The following is a 21,211-nucleotide window of genomic DNA, read 5'->3' as shown; positions in this document are numbered from 1 at the left end:
CTACCTCATTTGGTCACTACCAAAATTAAACCCTCCTTCTCTGCAGTTACATTTCTTCCCCAATACTTACTTTCATTTTGAAAGAAAAAAAAAAAAAAAAAAAAAAAGAAACAGCTGACATATTTCAACTTGGGATGGTCTGAAACCTACTAAATACCCCTTGGTATCTCAAGACCATTCAAGTTAGAACACAGATATCCTCGTAGATAAAGGATTTGGAATGTAAAGTATTGAACTGGTTTCAAACCAAATCATGAATGTGTCATTGAATACAGAGAGATGAACTGAAGTGCTATAATTGGCAAATTTCATCTGCAATACTGAAGTGGAAGCTATTAAGACAGTAATCAACAGCTGAAGGAATGATTTAAAATGACAAGGAGGATGGTATTTGTTGCTTGTTGCTGTTGCAGATGATGTTGCTTATATCTTCACAAGTTGCTCAGCACAGCAAGCAAATGTGCTCTCTTTGCAACAAAGTTGACAGAGATATACTCTGCAGTTACCAGTCTCTCTCTGATTCAAAAAGGAAAGTATGAGAACTTCGGTTGTGCACTTATCCAGGCTTGGATCACTGCCATGCTTATTAATGGTATACAAGTGTATCAAGAAGATTAAAAGAGTTTTCTTATGAAATAAATCATGTTATAAAATATAGGAGAAAATATCACAAGTAATAGATCAATACACACCCTTTAAGAAAAAGCAAACCAAACATATATTATGCAAACTAGCATTTGGTGGTGGTGGTGATTTTTTTTTCTGAAGTACTGAAATATTAACAGATTTTTTTTTTTTTTTTTTAACATTACATTTAAAAGCTGATTCTCTGAAGTTTAATGTTCATTGCAGGGCCCTCAAGTCCTCGTTATCCAAGAGGGCACCTGTACAACCTGTATTTATCAAAATCACAGCTATTTTGATGCTACAAAGTATTCCTTTTCACTCTATTTTATCCATCCTTTTATTATTTTAAGTTAGTCACATTCTTGTATATGGATTCACAATGCCCTGAACTTGAAATCTGCATATTTGGAAAAACCACATTGCAGCTTTTTGTGTACAAAACCATGTAGATAGCAGTAGTACTATGGTAGCCTACTGAAATAGGACCGTGCAGTTTTTCTCATTTTTTTTTAGTCTTGGGTTAGGAAGATCTCTGGACTCAAGTGAAATTTGTATCCCATCTTCAGCAGAAGGAACATATTTCAGCAACCAAGGATAGTTGATAATTTTGCTATAAGCCTCAAATAATTTTGATATAAGCCTTTTCTTAGCGGCTTATATTTTCACAATTTGCAAATAAGTTACACAGTATAATTCAACAATGAATCATTTTATTTGAGTACAAATAGACCCATATGAGGAGGTGAGAAGTTCTAATCTTTCTAACAAAAGTGTTACTAATTCATTGTATCTTTCTTTAACTATCCAGAGAGCTATACAGAACAGAACTGGTTGGTGTGTGTATATATTGATAAGATACATATTTATATTTGCCGTGTGAGGCAGAAATGGTTAGGGCTGGGTTTGAGGATGGGGGATTGAATTGCATTTCTTTAAAGATTCTTTTAACAATTGAATTTCTTTAATAATACTCCATAATGTTTTTTTTTTTATTATTATTTTTTTTTTCCCTAATGCCTAAAACAGTAGAACTTTTGGTTGGACTTAGCACATGCTGCAGCAACCTCTGCATTAAATGGCAGTACCATCGGAACATTAGTAGTCTGTTTTGGTAGAAATACATGAATGAAACAAACCCCCAATTCACAGTACAGACATATGAGGGAAGAAATCTAGCTAAGTCAGGGGAGAATGTTTTTGAAGCAGGAAGTGCTTTAATACCAGGTGCAAGTGATCTCCCTCAACAGAGCTCGCTACTGCAAGACTAAAAAATGGATAAGAAATGGAATTCAGTCAGGGCTGAGTCAGATTGGTAGGAATATTTTTTACATATTTCAGTTTAATTTTATTTTGCATGGCCAAAGAATTGCTCTTGGTAGGTTAGATATTTATTTTATTTTATTTTGTAGAGATAATGATGTATGTGTGTTTCTGATTGAAATAAATTTCACTTAAAAAGGTAAAGAAAAAATATTTTGTTATGTAAAAACAATACTTCAGAGTCTATTTTTCAAAATATTTTTTCAGCATTTCTTAGGTAGTTCTGAGAGAGAATATCTTCCTTCAACTTTTTAAGCTCCATGGAATGTAACGAATGCCCAACATGAACAGAGGATGGTTTAGAAGAAAGTGTTTTTGCCACTGAGAAGATAGTATGGAACTTTATAATGTTAATTTCACCCTCAGAATAGATCATGGTATAAGAGAAGTATGTTTTTAGCCAGACTATCATCTCATCAGAAAGCCAAGAGGCCAGGCTTTCAGAAGTCTGGAAGGCACATGAAAGTCCAGTAGGATAAGAAGTTCAGAGTTACCAAAAAGAGAAGTGTTTATGTTCCACCTGATTAGAGCTGAGATTGCTGTTAGAGCATTGTTCTGTTTGAATGCCTAAAAAAAATCTTGTCATCTCTCCTGTACACTTTCTTAGTAGCTTAAAAAATAAATAAATTACCAGATTACACATCTCATTATATGTTACCTCTCTAGGAACAAAAGAAAGTTCTTCTTTCCCAAGGAAAAGGGGAGAGAACCTTAATCTTTCTTACTATTGCTATAGTACCTTGCCTGGCTGTATAGGTTTGCAAAAACTGTTGTAGTTCAGATGATCTATTCTCAACAAATACTAAGAAGTAACTACCATCTCATTCCTAGTGATACTTACCCCAGAAGAATGCTAAAACATTGACATGGAAAATCTTGAATGACTTTACTTTCTCTTGATTTGTAGCACAATATCAGATGTTTAAAGTGCTTTATGCTGACCATCACTCTCTTTCAGGAACAGTACAATCACTACTTCAACTGCCACAACTCCCAGTACCATCTCCTTCTCTCTTTCAAGTTGAAGAGTGAATCTGTTTTGCCTTTTAAAACAAAAATGACTGTTGACAGAGCACTCTCCCATATTGTTATCTGACAAAAGCTGGATGAGCAGGTTTTTCAATTTCTAGAGGAAGATACAGCTGAAAAGACTCATAAAGTGCATATCCAAGTGGAACAGTAATTGCCCAAAGCAGGGTAGAGAGCTGTTTTGGGTACTGCAACTGCCCATGGATGCCATTTGCTCTCATATATAAATATTCCTTGTCTCTCTCACACACACACAAAGAAATCTAAATCCATTTCACAGAGTATCCCCTCACATTGTTTTACCAGATTATAGACACTTTTGTTTAAACGTCAATTATTGTTGCAGATAAATAACTTTCAGTCCCTGAGACAGTAAGATTTGTGCAATGTCACTGACCTCTTTTTAGAGACTCTAAGAGTAGTGATGATGGGTAATGAAACAGCAACAGAAAGATAACTGGCTTAAAATAGAACTTTGGTAGAAAGTGTGGAAATAAGTAGGGAACATGATACAAGGAATTCATTCAAGTAATCAAAGGAAAAAAAAAACAAAATATTTTAGCTCAGGAGATAAGGGCCTTACTTATAGTTTCATTTATCAACAGAAAATAATCTCTGTTCAGGGTAAGCTAGTGCAGTCAGAAATGTTTAAGCACCAAACTTCTAAAACTTGTGAGAAACTTGTTATTGTTTTTGTCTAGATTGCAATCTGTGCTACAGACTGCAGTGCAACCTATGTATTTTTAAGCTTCTTTGGATGCAACAAGCAGTTCGGTCATGGTAACACATGATACAGCAAGATATACTCTCCTCTGAGTTCCATGTTGATAAAATCTATTTATGCTTTTTTTTTTTTTCCTCCCCCCCCACCCCCCAACCCCTTTTTTTTTTCCCCCAACTTCCCCCAGGAAAGCAATGTATTACAGGAATTGTAGAATGGCTTGGGTTGGACAGGATATTTAAGATCACCTACTTCCAGCCCCCCTGCCGTGTTCAGGGGTCACCCACTAGACCAGGTTGCTCAAAACCCCATCCTGCCTGGCCTCAAACACATCCAGGGATGGAGCATCCACAACTTCTCTGGGTGACCTGTGCCTCACCACCCTCATAGTAAAGAATTTCTTCCTAATGTCTAATCTAAATCTACCCTCTTTTAGTTTAAAACCATTGCCCTATTGCTACAGCCCCTGACAAAGACTACCTCCCTATCTTTCCTGTAGACCCCCTTTGGGTACAGGAAGGCTGCTGTAAGGTCTCCCCAGAGCCTTCCCTTCTCCAAGCTGAACAACCCCAGCTCTCTCAGCCTGTCTTCATAGGAGAGCTGTTCCAGCCCCTTGATCATTTTTGTGGCCCTTCTCTGGACTTGTTCTAATACGTCCATATCTTTCTTGTGCCAGGGGCCCCAGAGCTGAACACAGTGCTCCAGGTGGGATCTCATGAGAGCAGAGAAGAATGGGAGAATCACCTCCCTTGACTTGCTGGCCACAGATGTTAAGATAAAGGAGGATTAAGGTGTTAAAGGATTAAGGTGTTTTCATCCTTAACAATTACCAGATGACTCCCCACATATGAGCAGTCAGACTGCTGTAGCAGTCTGTAGCAATGAGAGTGCAGCTACTGGAATTACTGTAGCAATCACAGCTGTAGCAATGAGAGTAAAGAGGTTTCCCACCAGCAGCTTCCCCTCAGCTGCTTTTGAGTCTCTTTCTGTTAAGACTCAACGAATCTGCAAAACACTTTTAACCCTACCATACCACAATAATACAATTTAGCTTGAATTCCTCCTTCTTGTTTCTTTGTTGTCAACTTTCTTCTTCTGCTGGTTCTTTTATTTTTTAAACCAGACATTCTTGATAGAAAAAAGTTGGGGAACAGTCAGACTTTTAGGCAAGCTTCATATGCATATTGGACTTGATTTTATTAAGTATCATCCAAACTACATGCTCTTCTATATGATAAGGAAATTGTTATATCAGAAAAAGTATTAGCTACTGAAAGTGTAAGATAAAATAAGAAGAACTTACAGATAACATGATTTCTCATCTCAGGTCTTCTTTCAGATATGGAATCTCTGAAATAAAAATACTGAATTTCATTGCCGCTAACAGTCTTTTGGAAGGCTCCTTTGAAATTCTATAATATTTTTTTATTGTGTTAAACAGATATAATGTTTCATAAAGACTGAAGATACTTACAGTCTACCAAAGTAAAAATGTGTAATTTATCTTTTATGAAGAAGATAGTTCGCAGTCTCATAACTATTTTTAACACTTAAATTCTCTTGCACATTGGGTGGAAACCAATAAGCTTAATTCAACTCAAGTTATCTTTCTGTGACAAAGTAAAAAATGTCTCTTCCATGCCTGTTTTACATGTATTAAAGTCCAGACTCAGTCCTTTTAAAATAAAAGTGCTTATATATTAATGCTTCAAAATTTATTTTAAATATATAATTATATTAAAAATGTATTTATGAATCTTAAAATCTCATCATATTTGAAAAGCCATGGCAGTAAGATGAAGTCCCCAGTGACCAGAAAAAGGGAAACATCACTCCCATTTTTATAAAGGGTAGAAAAGAGGATCTGGGGAACTACAGACCGGTGAGCCTCACATCTGTGACTGGGAAGATCATGGAACAGATCCTCCTGGAAGCAATGTCAAGGCACATGCAAGACAAGGAGGTAATCCAAAATAGCCAGCACAGCTTCACCAAGGGCAAAGTGTGCCTGACCAATTTGGTAGCCTTTTGTGATGGAGTGACTGCATCAAGTTGACAAGGGAAGACCAACCAATGTCATCTAACAGGACTTCTGCAAGGCATTTGACATGGTCCCACATGATATTCTGGTCTCCAAATTGGAGAGATATGGATTTGATGGGTGGACCGTTCAGTGGACAAGGAATTGACTGAAGGCTGCACCCAGAGAGTGGTGGTCAATGGCTCCATGTCCAGATTGAGACCAGTCATGAATGGTGTCCATCAGGGGTCTTTTCTGGGACTGGTGTTGTTTGATATCTTTGTCAATGACATAGACAATGGGATCGAGTGCACCCTCAGCAAGTTTGCAGATGACACCAAGCTAAGTGTTGCAGTTGATACACCACTCATATAGAAGGAAAGGATTCCATCCAAAGAGACCTGGACAACCTACAAAAGTGGGCCCCTGTGAACATAATGAGGTTCAGCAAGGCCAAGTGCAAGTTGCTGCACCTCTGTCAAGGCAATCCCACACGTGAGTATAGACTGGGAAAAGAACTCACTGCAGAGGAAGACTTGGGGGTTATGGAGGACAAAAAGTTTGGCATGAGCTGGCAGTGTGCACTTGCAGTCCAGAAGTCCAATTGTGTCCTGGGCTGCATCAACAGAAGAGTGGCCAGCAGGTGGAGGGAAGTGACTGTCCCCCTCTGCTCTGCTCTTGTGAGGCCCCACTTGGAGTGCTGCATCCAGGTCTGGGGCTCCCAGCATAAGAAAGAGGTGGATCTGTTCGAACGGGTCCAGAGCAGGGCCATGAAGATGATCAGAGGGCTGGAAAACCTATCCTATGAAGACAGGCTGAGAGAGCCTATGAAGATAGGATGAAGACAGGATGAGAGAGCTTGGGATGTTCAGCCTGGAGAAGACCCTGGGGAGACCACATTGCAGCTTTTCAATACCTAAGGGATCGTATAAAAAAGATGGAGAGCAACCGTTTGCTCAGGCAGAAAATTACAGGACAAGGGGAAATGGTTTTAAACTAAAAGAGGGGAGTTTTAGAGTAGATGTTAGGAGGAAAAATCTTCACTCAGAGGGTGGTGAGGCACTGGCACAGGTTGCCCAGAGAAGTTGTGGATACCCCATCCCTGGAGGTTTTCAAGGCCAGGCTGGATGGGGCTTTTGGCAACCTGATCTAGTGGAAGGTGTCCCTGTCCATGGCAGGGGGGTTGGAACTAGATGGTCTTTAAGGTCTCTTCCAACCCAAAGTGTTCTATGATTCTATGAATATTGCAGATTAATGTTTGCATGTGCTGCTCATGTTGAAATATACATCTGAAACAAGTCAAGAAAGGGGACATGTTTAAACGTATTATGATTTCATAAACAGTTTTTATTTTTTTGGATATATTTCATAACAATTGTATTCTCCGGAATGAAATTAGTAAAGTTGTCTTTTTTGCCTATTTTGAGATTCTTATTTACTCCTGAATTGTTATCCGCTCAAGAGATGGATATTGCTTTCTCGTAAACTGTCCTCTACATTAAAATAATTGCTTAAGCATCATTTAAAATGTACTGTTGTTATTGCAGATTATGGTCCACAGCTGAATATGTATAAAAACCAAATTACTTTCATAAAACTCCTCCCCCCAAACTGTCATAAATTCATATTTTCATATGTCATTGTTGAATTGCCTGTATGTGAAAAAAACAAAACAAAACAAAATAAAACAAATCCAAACATGATACAAAAATCACTGAAAATGCAGACTTTTTAAACTTCATTTTAAACGAACCAATTGAACTGAATAGTCATTTACACTCAGTGTAGGTACTTTAGGGAAATATTCCCTAAAACGTAAATGGAAGGAGGTCTTACATCTTACATTGGTAACATGAGTCTGAGGTTATAAAGACTCTGACAAGACCGTAACATCTATAGTTTTAGAAGAGAAAGAAAAGATTCCTAAATTCCCTGTTCCATAATAGATGCTGGGGATACGAAGCTAGATAGGCCTCTGCAATAGATTATCACAGATGGCACATTTAATCAGTTTTGATGCAGTTTCTTACTTTTGGCACTTACTTTGGTTCTAAGAGATTTGTCCTCGAAAGTGCAAACAAACTCTGGGGTTCTGGATGGAAAAAAGACTCCTCTAAACCCAGGAAGCATACCCTTCCACAAGCTATCTTGTCCGGAGACAGAATGGAAAAAAATGTGCATCATCAAGACTGTAAATTCTAATCTGTCCTATTTTAAAGCTTTATAAGTGCAGTAATTTAAAGGACTGTTGCTTACAGCAACAAGTATTAGATAGTACAGAAGGAAAAGGAAAAACTGCTGCAAACCCATTATTGTGCTCAGCAAATTTCCATCTCCGAGAGCAGGATGAGATTTGATAAAGGGAGGAGAAAAGGGCAGACATGAATGTTGCAGTGATGAGGAGTACACTTTTCAGTGTTTACATAGCCTAAGTCACCCTTGGGAGACCTTTTATAATTTTTTAAACATGGGCACTTATCTCAAGCACGTCTTGAGTCTATGAAATGATAAGGTATCATTTACTTAAATGGACAGCAACTGAACTTGCTATCAACTAATTAGCTCACCAAGTTTTCCTTTTAGTTAGAGATAAATAATTCCAAGAATAAAGTAATAAGTATTACCAATGAAAATAAAAAAGTTGCAACAAAAGGTCAGCCCTTCAGTGAAACAACAGCAAGCTGAATGGCTGTGATTGTGTCTGGTGCATGTTTGCCTGACAGAAAACAATACAACATATGATAAGTGCATAATCATTACCTAAGAAAACCTGAACTTTCAGAAATGGCACAGATACATTTTCCTTTGGTCCATTGTGGTACCTATAATTTATTTTACTTACCACAGAAATTACCTGGACAAAGTGTACTCATATAATTTGTTTGACACAACAGCAACATCAAAGGATCACAGTGCCCCAGTTCTTCACCTGCCTCTAAGGGAACTGAAATTACGCTCTCCCTTTCACCAGCAGTAATTTTTGCTGCAATGACAAGGAAACTATTTTTTTTTGTCTTGACATTTTTTTTTGGTTTTGAAATTTTTTTTATGAAGACTGAATTTTTATTACAATTGTTATCACTGTTGTAAGTATGACTTTGCTCCATGCAGTAAACATGTACAGTAGTGCTCAATGTTTATTCTTATGCAATAAAATCCAAACAGGTAATTGCTACTGATTCCCTCTCCCACCACAACCATCAGTCATCAAACTGGATACACACTTTAATGAGCTATGTTAGGCTCCTTCTGCCTTGACTATCACCATCAGCCTTGCTCACACCTAAAACACAGGATAATTGAGCTTGCTTAAACATGGGACATTAAAACTCAGTTCGCACGCATGAAGGTGCATGTATTGTAGTCCCCTCATTCCTAGCAGCATTGTCTTAGACATTATGGTGAAAATAAAATCCCTTGTTTTGCACACAAAAGCACAGAGAAACAAATCTGTTTTGTAAACAGCTCAATTTTTACATAAATTTAGAGTAGAAGCCATTGTTGACAAGTTTTAACTATGAAATCAGTGTAACGTTTCATATTGGAAACCCACATAGCTTACAGAATATAGACTTTTAGACTATTATTCTCACATTTATGAAAGGTGAAATTTTGCATGTTTTCAGGAAGGCAGATGACTACTTTGGAAGCATTACAAAGATGAAAAATGTTTGCATTCACTTTGAAATACTTTGGGAGATGTAAGGAGAAAACAATATAAAGCAAAGGGCACTGCCTTGGTGCTGTGCCTGGAACATGATGTTGCATGCAACATCAACTTTTAAAGGTTCCATGAGAATTTTACTGACCTGTAAGAATAGAAGTAGTGGATGCAAAGATAAAACAAAGTATTGTGGAATAGGAAACACAGCTTTTGCATCAAGAAGTCATGCCTTATCACGCAGCGTGTGTTCTTTGAAGGGGCTTTGACCACATGGATAAGGAAGATCCATCCGTGCACTCTACTGAATTTCTACTCAGATTTCCAAAATTATTCTGAAAATGTTCCTCATGACAGAAGAAAGCAGTAGGATAAAATGGAAGATCCTTGAACAGATATAATATTTGTTAAAAAAAAAAAAAAAACAACACAAAGAAACAACAACAACAAGCAAAAAAACAACACAAGGAAAGTTTTCAGACTGGAAAGAATTCATCTGTGAAATCAAAGACTTTTCCAGGTATGATTCTCTTAAACTTCTCCATAAATCTGTAAAAAGAGGTGTGTAATGAACTTACGTAAACTTTGCTAATGATACTGAGTTTCTCTGGGTAATAAATATGAGGGCAAGCTGCAGAAAGATCTTACCAGATTGACCAGCAGTAAAACTATAGAAGAAATTAAGTGTGTATTCATAAAAAGTAACACAAGTGGGTTAAAAAAAAAAAAAAAACAACTAAATTTACTGATGAAAAGATGGCCTCTGAGCTAACTATAATCACTTAACTAGGACTTGGAGCTATTACATTACAGACCTTTCCAGGAAAATGTCCACTAAGTGACCAAAAATATTAAGAATTATCAGGAACAAATTGAAGATCAAGACAGAACATCATTATGTCACTAAAAATAAATGGCCCACCTGAATCTAGTACACTGCATGTAGCTTTGCTTTGCCATATCAGAATGGTATGGTCAGAACTAGAAAAGAGCAGTGAAGGTGATCAGTATTCTGGAGAGGTTTCTAAAGAAGAAAATATTAAATAGGCTCGCATTTGTCAATCTAGAAAACTGACCCTTGAAGGGGACTATGACAGATGCCTTTGAAATGATGGCATGGAGTGTGTAAAAACGGATCAGTTCTTCATGTTCTGATACAGACTGAGAGGGCCGTCAAATGAAGCTGTCTGAGTACGGGTTGTGAAGAAAGAGAAGGAGGTGGTTCTTCATGTAAAATCTTATTAAAATGTGGACATCCTTGCCATCCTGCACATGTTACAGTTTACATGGTTCAAACAGAAAAATGAAGATATGCATAGGTGAAAACTCAGCATTTCATAGACTTCCACTTCTGTCAAATGCAGTCTTTGTCCAGGGAGCCAGTCTAAATCAAATGGTTAGAAGCTGAGGGAATATTATGGAAAGCTTCATTGTGAACTTTCTACATTTTTACATGCTTTCCTAGGCTTCCATTTTGGGTCATTGTTGGAGACAGGATATTGATATGGGTGCACTTGGTCTGAGTAATTTTCATGAAAAGAGAATTAAAGATTTGATACAAGCCAATGGCAAGCCTGAATTTGATGCACACTGTCAATTATATGTAGCCATATACCTTTTCAGAACTTACTATTATTATTCCAACACTTGCTGGACTGCTTAGGTAGAACATTTTCAAAAACTTTGGACAGAATTTTGAAGGGTGCCAAGGTACCTAGCTGGCTAAACCATTCCATCTGCAGGATATCTGAAATGCAGATCTGACCTGCAAATATGTATATCCTTCTTTATGTCTTCTGGGAAATCCAAAGAGATCTTTTGTAATTTGTTAGATGCATCCGGTTTATAAAATAGATTTCTCTCCTTATGGCATTAACAATGAGGATTATTCTTGAATTTTCTGAAACAGTGATTGCAATTTCTTCCCAGCCTGGGGATGAGCTTATCACAGGCAGTCAGAAACTAATAAAATAACAGTGATGTCCCTTATGCATGATAGAATATCTTCCCAAGAATGCCTTTAGCCTTGAGCAAAAAAATATCACAGATTCAATATATTGTTTTTCCAAGACCAGTAGAACACTGTAGGGTTCTACCAACATACATCATCTCATTAAGGACTGAATTTAAATAATGGCCATGTATCTTCCATGACAAAAGAAGGATATTTTTATTATGGACAATGTTACCAAAAACCTGGGACTGGAATAACCAAAAATAAAACACAAAACAAAACAAAACTCTTCTGTTCCTGTTTATCTATCTTAGTTTTAAACTTTTTTTTGCTGGAACTCCAAGGTTTCAATTATATTTTCATACTGCCTTACTTGACTCACCAAATTTTGATGTGTAAGTTGGGAAGTTAGTTTCCACAGGCTCTCTCTGCAGTCAGCAGAGAAAAGCAGGCAAGTGGTCCAGATCAAGAGCGCAACCGTAGTATTTGAACAATTTCCTAGTATCCAGGCTCTGAAATGAAGACTAAAGAAGTCTTCATTTGAAAGATTCCATCCTATGATTTAGGATACTCCCTCACATTCAGTGCTACCGATGGGAACACTGCTCACCAGCACCTTTGGGCCACATAAATGTGTCATCATAACCACCAGATATTCCAGACACTAACCACAATGCTACATCCTGCTTTACAGACTAGACTGGGAAGTCCCATCAGACACAGGTGCTTGATGGTCTTTCCGTCACAGTTTTCACTTGGCACAGGACCCTCAAAGAGGAAATGAAAACAACAGCATGAACAAAACAAAAAAACACCACAAGCTTTCATTTTGAATAGTTAGCTGTTTTCTGTAGGAAGAAGAAACTCAGCTTCAATTTATTCATTCTAAGTCGTTTTCACTGGTGTAAGAGCCTTTTGCTAGCTGACTGAATCATGGCTCAAAAAGAAAATTCAATGTGAATTTTCTGTAGAGAATCTTTATCATTTGTTTCCCTCAGCAAGATTCTATCTTATTCTATAGGTCAGCAACTACAAAATAATTGTTTTCTATCCATTCATTTAGAATTTTGGATGGCACTCTTATTGTGATAGGATGCACATTTTTCAGTATGAATAGAGGGTTTTGTTAACATTTTTATAAAATAATTCTGGAACCAGCTGCTCCATAAATAATATCAAATCATCTTCACTATCTGAAAGAACAAGTAATCTAATATTAGTCTTGTGGCTTCATCACTGAGAATTTTATTCACATTTGAAAGACTACGAGCAGTTTCAGATAAAAAGTCTATTTCTAAACCTACTCTTTTATAGTGTTTCCAGCTTCAAAGGTTTGGTGTACACTACATCTGTCCAGGTTTCCACATTTGATAAATGTATTCTTGCAAAATCCATTTACCATTCAAAGCTGTTATGGTAAAATATGCACATTGAAATGCTCTGCTAATCAATTTCATAAATAAATTACTGAAATGGCTCTTTATAATAAAGACTTCAATCACAAGAGAAATATCTAAATGATCACAGGAAAAAAAAATTGTTTTATTGTTGTTTTACCCTCACTCTACAAGATGATGTCCTTCTGTATGTTTCGGCTAGATATTGTTTCTCTCATCACTCTTCAATCTGTTATAGGCCAAAGTCTAGGTAAAACACCTGAACAAATGACCAAATTTTCACTAGTATTCAAAAGTGATGAACATCACAGTGAACTTACTTCATGATATAGATTCAAGAAGAGCATTGCACTTACTCACTTGCTGTGACATAACATTTGCCTGTCGGGAAAGACAAAAAAAAAATATATTTTTTTTTTGCTGTTTGTTTAATGAAATACTTTCCAGACTATTACTAAGCTCTTTGTTAAGAACTATAACCTTTTCCCTGAGATCAATGACATTGTTTTAATGTAGAACACCTTATTAAGTTGTTTTGTTTTTCTTACTCTTGACAATGAAATCCATGATAGCAGTGTCTCAAGTATAAACAACTTCGAGATATAAAATATTACTGCAACTATCATTTAAAAAAAAAATCTGTAAATGTGCCAAGAACCACAATCATAGTTCTCGGTCTGAAGAAAATGCGGTATAAATCCGTCATGCTGCAATGGGTATCTTAAACAAAAAATGATAAAGTGAGAGAATGTACATCAACAACAATTGGGTCACAAAGTTACCTTGGAGAACTCTATGTCAGTCTTGATGTTTTGGACAGTTATTTCCATTTCTCTCTCTCTTCTCTTTTTTCTTACAGTTATGAAAGAGGAAACAAGGAACAGTTTATAATAATTGCTTTACAGAATGTTTGGGAGTGGTGATATGGAAGAATCTCTGCAACCTCTGTGACTATGTTTTGGTTAGAAGCAGATTAAAAAAAAAAAAAGAGTAGTTATTTAGGTCAAAAATGCATTAAGCAAGATATTGAGGCTTGAAATGAGAGAAGAGAGGACAGGCTAAAGATGTACAAAATGACCACTTCATTTGTTATCATTCTCTCTCTTACAGTAGCTTTCTTTTTTAATTGGGCTTTCTACTGGGCTTTGAAATGCTTACTCTTGTATTTGTGCAAAGCACAGGTCCATCCTCAATTAATGACCATTAAGTATAATACTAACAACATACTACATACTACAGAGTAATTTAGCTGATCTGTCACAATAAAAGCTGTCCTGAAACTCCTTACAGAATGGCTGTCTGCAATATATGAGTTGCACAACACACATTTACAACAGCTCTAGAGAATTCATAGAAAGTGTGAGGAAGAAATACAAGACTACCTTTTTATTTTTATTTTTATTATTTTTATTTTCTGCTGTACTATAAATAGCAGTAACATGAAACATTTTCTGTAAAGCCATTTGGCAGCTGTATTACCGTACTCCAAACCTGTGCTACCATACTCAAAACTGTACTTTCATTTATACATAATTGCTTGCTGTTACCTTGTTTCCTTCGCAATGTCTTTCTTCTCCTAACCAAATTTATCTCTAAAGCTAGATGACTCAGCTACTTCACTGAAAAAACTGTCCCTGCTGTGCCATCTTGTCCTGTAAAAATAAACTATGATGATAAATAATTATTTTTAATATAAAGCTTCTTGAAGTAGGAGATTTCTTACTGGACTAATATTTTCCTCTCTTTTAGCATGAAGCTATGTGATGCTTCTTACAACCCCCCTCTCGTCACCTCCAAATTTCTGTCTTTCAAATTACATTGAGAATTTCCCTGTGGTTGCTAACAAGGTTGATCACAAGCCAGAACCTTATTCTTTGCATGCAGGAATGCGGATTAGTTCAGTCTGCCTACACAGGCAAGCGCTGGTCAGGGCTTTCACATAATCTCCTGTGATGTGAATGAAGAAATATATTAAATAAGCTGTGAAGAATGATTGAATCACTACAGTTGAATGATCAAATGGCAGCACGGAACTGCCATAGAAGCTCAAGCCCCTAGTGAGACATTGCAGTTTTACTGAATCAGTTACTTTGGCTTTCAGGTCTCTCTCTCTCTCTCTCTCTCTCTCTTATTTATTATTATTAATTATTATCATTATTTTTAGCACAGTTAATAAGCAGGCACTGATCTCAGCTGAAGAGATTAAAAAATACACTTTTTTTTTGTTTGTTGTCCTTTTCATCAAATTAAATGTTTTTACAATAGTTACTAACAGTTCACATTAGAACATATTTCAAACCGCATAAGAAAACTGTATAATTTTCTTTTAGTCTTCCGGGGTAACTGCTTGCAAAGCCATTTTAAAATTTCACATTGCCACAGAACAAACAATAATCTGTTGCTTAATATTAGCGTAGAATTTAAGTACTTGAAAGTGCTTCTAGACAAAGAACTCAAGATACTAAAACAAACTCCATTTAATTCCAAATGCTGAAGTTTTGCATAAGGGTATAACAGTAGCTAAATGATCAACCCAAACCTCCAAAATAAATGTGTGTGTGCTGAAATGTTGAGAATCTGGTCTAGTATCTCTTGATGAATCATTGGGTAGTGAAGCCTTTACCTCAAAATCTTGCTATGCAAAGGGAAGTAACTCACAAGCTTTAATCCCTTTTAAAAACAATGGCTGACTTATATTTACAATCATCATGGAGATGTAGCCTAAAGGATCTAATTTCATTTGATGTAAGCAATTTTTCTCCCAGATATTGTTTTTATTTATTTATTTATTCATTCTTTTCTCCCATCTCCACATTATTATAAATACATTTGCAAGCTCTTCACTGCACTATTTCAAGTCAGTGTACTCAGTCAGTAAATAAATCTCTCCCTTACGGAATTTCTTCTGAACATTAGTTAAAATATAATAATAATAATAAAAGTGTTTCTCACCTAGGAACATCAGATATGCAGACATATTATAATGTATTTAATGCTCATGACATGGAAAGAACATTTAAAAGACATTTTTAAAGATATATCTGTGATTTTTCCTCGAAGAGCCAGTAACTAGGAAAACTTCATGCTTTAGAACATCTGATTTTAAATGATCCAATAAACCTCTTTCACCATTAGATAGACCAGAATTTTGGTTACACTGAGCTAAACCTTAAATATGTAATGAAACTCAGTTCAATTTGGAACAGTGAAGATATATACTACAACACAGAAGTCTGAATGGTAAGTTTTCAAATCTGAAGGTCTTTAAATGTGATCATGTTATTAAGTGTGCAATGTCACAGGAATCTGACAGGAACTAGACTGGTTCAAGGAGACCAGTCTGAAGATAAATTTGTATCATCAGATCCCAGCTTCTGTTGCAAATGGGCATGACAGGTCCTATCTATTTTGCTGCTGATTGAGAGCTCATGAACTCTGCTAAATTTAATTTCTATTCCCATTTGACAACAGCCAGGAAACCACCCCATCAGACAGCTTTTAACAGCCATTACCTTCTGCCTTTCTAAAAGTCATTCTAGATTTTAATTTATTTTCCAAAGCTATTTCAGGAAACGTTCAGGATTGAATACACTGAGCAGAAAAAAAACACCCCTGAATTACATATGAAAGTTTAGTGGTATAGGAAAAGGGAATTGGTGCTAACAAAGGAAATCAGTTGTACCCCCATGTTTTTGCAGGAGATGACTCAGAGAGGAAATTAGGAAGTAAATTTCTAGCAGGATTGAGCCCCAGATATGACCTTTTTTGGGTTCCTGGTTACATTTGTTATTATTACCAGAAGTGGTGCCTCCATCTAGCCTGAATACCTGGGAGGTTTTCCTCCCATGGAAAGCATGACATGGCAGGCAGGGTCACTCTTAGGTCTCACAGCAGAGTGTAGGGACACAGCTGGGTTACCTTCATGTATCCAAGAAATGCAGTAGCATTTCTAAAGCTTCTTCCTTTTAAGCCACCACAGCCACCTTCAAGTTTCAGTGTTTGTTCCTCAGTATGAATAGCTTTTGCTCAGCTTTTCCTTAGGCAATAGACTGTTACTGAATACAAGCCAAAGGGTGCAGTATTTTTAATTCAGTCGGTTTACACAAACAACAGAGATAATGTAAAATGAAGGATCTTTAGAATACATGAATACCACTTAGAACACTATGTTACTTCAAGACCTCTCCGAGTTTATCTCCAGAATAAACTTTTTAAGTACGATGTCATAAACTTGAATGCTCTCAGTGCTTTCTCTCTCAATCTCTGCTTGTTTCAAATAAAGCTTTATACAAGTGCAGATACTAATGCCCAATATTATTCCTTGCCTATCTCTGAAATGTTATTGACCATGGTAGTATATGCAAAGAAACCCATAAAAACATGATAATAACATTTACCAAAGAGACAAAAAGAAAGCAAATTAATGTTTAGGATTTTATCACAAATACATTTAAAAAGATTCATTAAAAAAAACAAAACTTACGCAGATTTAATACCTTTTAAAAGAGGAAATATATTTAGTTGTTAAGCCAGAAGAATGGAACTAACACAATCTGGGTTAATAGCTTATTTCTGTGAAGATCTTATTTTACATGACTGTATAAATTACTTCTCATCTTTCTGCTCCATTTTTGCACTCTATAAAATGGGATGACAATCACCTTTTGAAAACAAAAAAAAAACAAAAAAACACAAAGAAAAAACACACAAAAAAACAAACCCACAAACAACCATATCACCACCACCAAAAAATAAAAATAAAAAATTCTCAAAACGTAGAATTATTGAGCCATAACTCTTACAAGATGAAAAAGCATGCATGGCCTTAAAATGTAAAGGAATATTTTTTAAGATGTTCTTAAACTCTTTTATTTCTTTTTGAACAGGAATGTGAGAATGCTCTCCTACACTATAACCTTGAGAATCTTATAAGAAGAGACCTTGCCAATGTGCACATTATTATTATTATGATTAATCTAAACATATTTATATTCTTGGAATTTATCAGGGCAAAGAAATTAGCAGCTTTGTAACATAAGCCTATTTACATAAAAGAATAAAATCTTTATGGATCAGACTTGTAGTTTTGCTCAGTTTGTGGATTCCAGTATAGAAATTGGTATAGCGCATACTAAGACATAAATGTAGACTCAGGTGAACAGCTCAGACTGTTTATATTGGTGATGTGAGTTAACTGCAACTTCACAGTGACAACAACAGTAACACATGAATGTCTGTGGAATAATAGTAATCACAAATGGTGGGTGCTAACTGCGTAGCTATTTTCCATTAATTTTGCAGCATACTTATGTCATCATTTAAGGTAGCTCCTGTAGCTGTTTTTGCTGAAAAGTACACTTAGAGCTACCTGCAGTATTTTCTTTTTTCCTTATTCTGCACTTTGTGAAGTTTTATGTTCTTGAATAAAGTTGCTACTTAATTCTATTTCTTTATCTTCCTTTTAATTTGTAATAGTGTCCAGAGCTCTGGATTGCAGATGGCATTAACACAGCTATTATACACACACAGAGTCTCAATTTTGGTATCTAAGTGTCAACAACTGCTTTTGAACTCTCAAGAAATACACGAACTATCCTGTTTTCCAAATAAGAAGGAAGGCCAAATGACTCAACTCTGAGTCCTACCATGACTTATAATAAGGGAATTTCTGGCTTAGCCTGTCAAGCAGACTGACTTGTAACTCAATTTTTTGAATGATTTTCACTATTCTTTCCCCCACTTCTCATCCATACTAAGAATCTAGTCATTTACATAAAATGACTGTCCTGGTAAGAGTACAGGTTCACATAGTTCACTTCATATATATTCCTAGCCAATGTTGTAAGACAGGAGTCTGTGATATATTTTAGTTTTGTTCTGTATCACTGCTGGAATCACATATTTTGTTTTCACTTTTAAAAAGGATTTTTAAACCACTTAAATAGAGGGTTTCACTTGCCTGTCCTCCTCCTCTTTTCTCTTCTTCTTGAAGACTGTAGGGTTAAATTCACCTAATGTTTGTACTGAAAAAGCCTGGCTCAGGACTTGATGCTGCAGACTGTCAAGTGGGAGGTAAGTTATTATCTATAAAGATTCATCTGGCCATGTCAAGAGATCCTTAAGCCTGTAGCTTAATTACTGGAAACCTCTAATGGAATGTGACTGAATTATACTTTGTAATATTATCTTTTTTTTTTTTTTTTTTTTTTTTCCAAGAAAATATATTTAGGGAATATATTCAAATAACGACATTTTAATATGCCTTTATGCATTGTATTCAGAGAACTCTTGCATCAGCTCAAACCTATTCCCTAAGTGGATCTCCTTCTATAAGGGGAAATACATTTTCCCCTTAGCTACACAACATGGAAGGTAGGGAAAAATACCACTCCACCTTGTGGCCAGAAAATTGGATGTATTTCTGTGCAGGGAAAAAAAAAAAAAAAAACAACCAAAAAAACCAACAAAACAAACAAACAAACAAGATACTGTGATAACATTACAGTGCAGCTCTTGGCTTATCTCTTGACCAATATTTTGATCTATTCTGTACAAATCAACTCCATTTTTCATGACTTGAAAGAAAAAAATCCTGTTTCTACAAACAGAACCCAGTTCACCTTGTTGAGAGCAATCAAGAGCTATGCTGGAGAAATGGTAAACAATCTCATGCAAAGTATGGTTAAGAACAATCTCTTCAGTTGTACTTACCCTACATTTCACATAACAGTGTGAGCAAAGGTTTTGGGCTTCCCAGAAAGATGCTAATATGCTAGATCAAGTCCATGTGACAGTTACCAGGACAGCTGGGGGGCTGGAGCATGCAACATACAAACAGACTGAAGGAACCGAGTTCTTCAGTCTTAAGAAGGGAAGGCTATGGATGGATATTACAGTAGTATACAAACAAGCAATGGGAAGTTGTAGAGAAGACAAAGTCAGCCTCTCCTCAGTGGTGCTCAATGAAAAGTTGCAAACAAGTTTTGACAAAAGATATTCCAATTAAATTTTCAGGAATAAAATATTCACTGTGGACATGACTGGTCACAGGTTGCCCAGAAAGGCCATATAACCTCCATCCTTGGAGATTTTCAAAACCTACCTAGAGAAAGACCTGAGCAACCTGCTTAAGCTTGGAAGTTGTCTCTGTGAGCAACCTGCTTAAGCTTGGAAGTTGTCTCTGTGAGGCTGACCTTGCTTTGTGGACCAGATGACCTCTAGAGATCTGCTCCTACCAAACTTGTTTTGTGGTTTTATTAATATGAAGTCAGGATTAGACCCAGTTGACACAACGTCAGAAGCCATAAGATCATACATACTCTACACAGCCTAAAATGAAGAATCTCGACATTTTTCTTCTGCAACCAAATATCTACAAAACTTTGTGACAAAACATGTGTCTTATCCCCCCTCTAGTGGCAGGTACACATAGGACAACTCACTGTTAAAACTAGTTTGTAAACTAGTGGCAAGTACCTGAGGAGTGAAAAATGCTTATCACACACGTGGATATCAGTACGTTCTGATATCATGGCATTGCTGGGGTTTGCTTTCAACTCGTTTTGAAAAACAAACAAACAAAAACTGAGAAAAAGGCACATTACATATATTCCTAGCATTTAAGATCTCCCAATGTCCCTAAAGCCACCTTAAGTATGCTTTTTTTCTGACATTGAGCTCTTTTTCTTCAATTTTCAAATGCTATTTGCATGTTCTATATTTATGTATATATGCAAATGCACACACATATATATGATTATCTCTTAGTGTATGTGCATCATTTTAGTGGTTGTATGTATATTTACATTTATGTGCACATTTTCTTAGTGGGCTAAGCTGATAAAGCATTTCCAAGAGCTATTTATTCAGACAAGGCTGCCTAAAGTCATCTTTTAAATCAATAAAATTGTCTAAGCTTGAAATATACATATGTATTACAATTACCAGTTATGAATTATGTCAAAGAAGTTCATGTATTCAGATCAAAGTATATCATAAATGTGGTTTAATGTACTGCAACTTAAAAAGAAAAATTAAAAAAAAAATCTTAAAAAGAAAATATAGAGAAAAACAACAAAATCAACATTAAACTCTGATTACAAAAAGTAAGAATACTATACATATATTTACTTACACAGCTAGTATGCAATATATACATCAAATAGTAAAGGAAATATAGAAACACATATGATGGTAATTGTGGCAATATGATTCATACAACCAGGAAAAATAAAGAAGTCAGAGTGAGACATTTTAAATAGTCTTCAGAAAAAACAAATAAATAAAAATGCATGTTTAGCTAGTGGTTGGAAAGACGTGAACTTTGACATACATGAGGCACCCTGAGAATATTTTCAAAGTATTTTAATGAACTAAATCATTAAATTTCATAGAAAATGACATTACTGAGGCAAAGTTGCAAGAAGTGAACACTTCAACCATAGTTTCAGCTATGGTAAGAGACAACCAACATTCTCAAACT

At 36.0% G+C, this 21,211-nt stretch overlaps 1 protein-coding gene across 6 annotated transcripts in view; it reads right to left on the bottom strand.

Annotated features, from left to right (window-relative positions):
• The window catches only part of DLGAP1 (DLG associated protein 1), a 415,298-nt gene that overhangs the window by 271,915 nt on the left and 122,172 nt on the right, over positions 1–21,211 (bottom strand). The window contains exons 1-2 of one of the 6 annotated variants that reach the window (XM_040550114.1): positions 7,761–7,870; positions 5,001–5,047 (exon numbers count right to left, since the gene is read on the bottom strand). The exons of 4 other annotated variants lie outside the window; for them this stretch is intronic. The gene's annotated coding sequence lies outside the window, so the exon portion shown is untranslated. Of the gene's footprint in view, positions 1–5,000; positions 5,048–7,760; positions 7,871–21,211 lie in introns of those variants that run through there. One more of the 6 variants, XM_040550115.1, reaches the window with a different exon arrangement.

This window comes from Cygnus olor, chromosome 2 (genome assembly GCF_009769625.2).
Source record: "Cygnus olor isolate bCygOlo1 chromosome 2, bCygOlo1.pri.v2, whole genome shotgun sequence".
NCBI lineage: Eukaryota > Metazoa > Chordata > Aves > Anseriformes > Anatidae > Cygnus > Cygnus olor.
The sequence above is the reverse complement of the archived record's forward strand: the minus strand, read 5'-3'. Positions and strand labels throughout refer to the sequence as shown.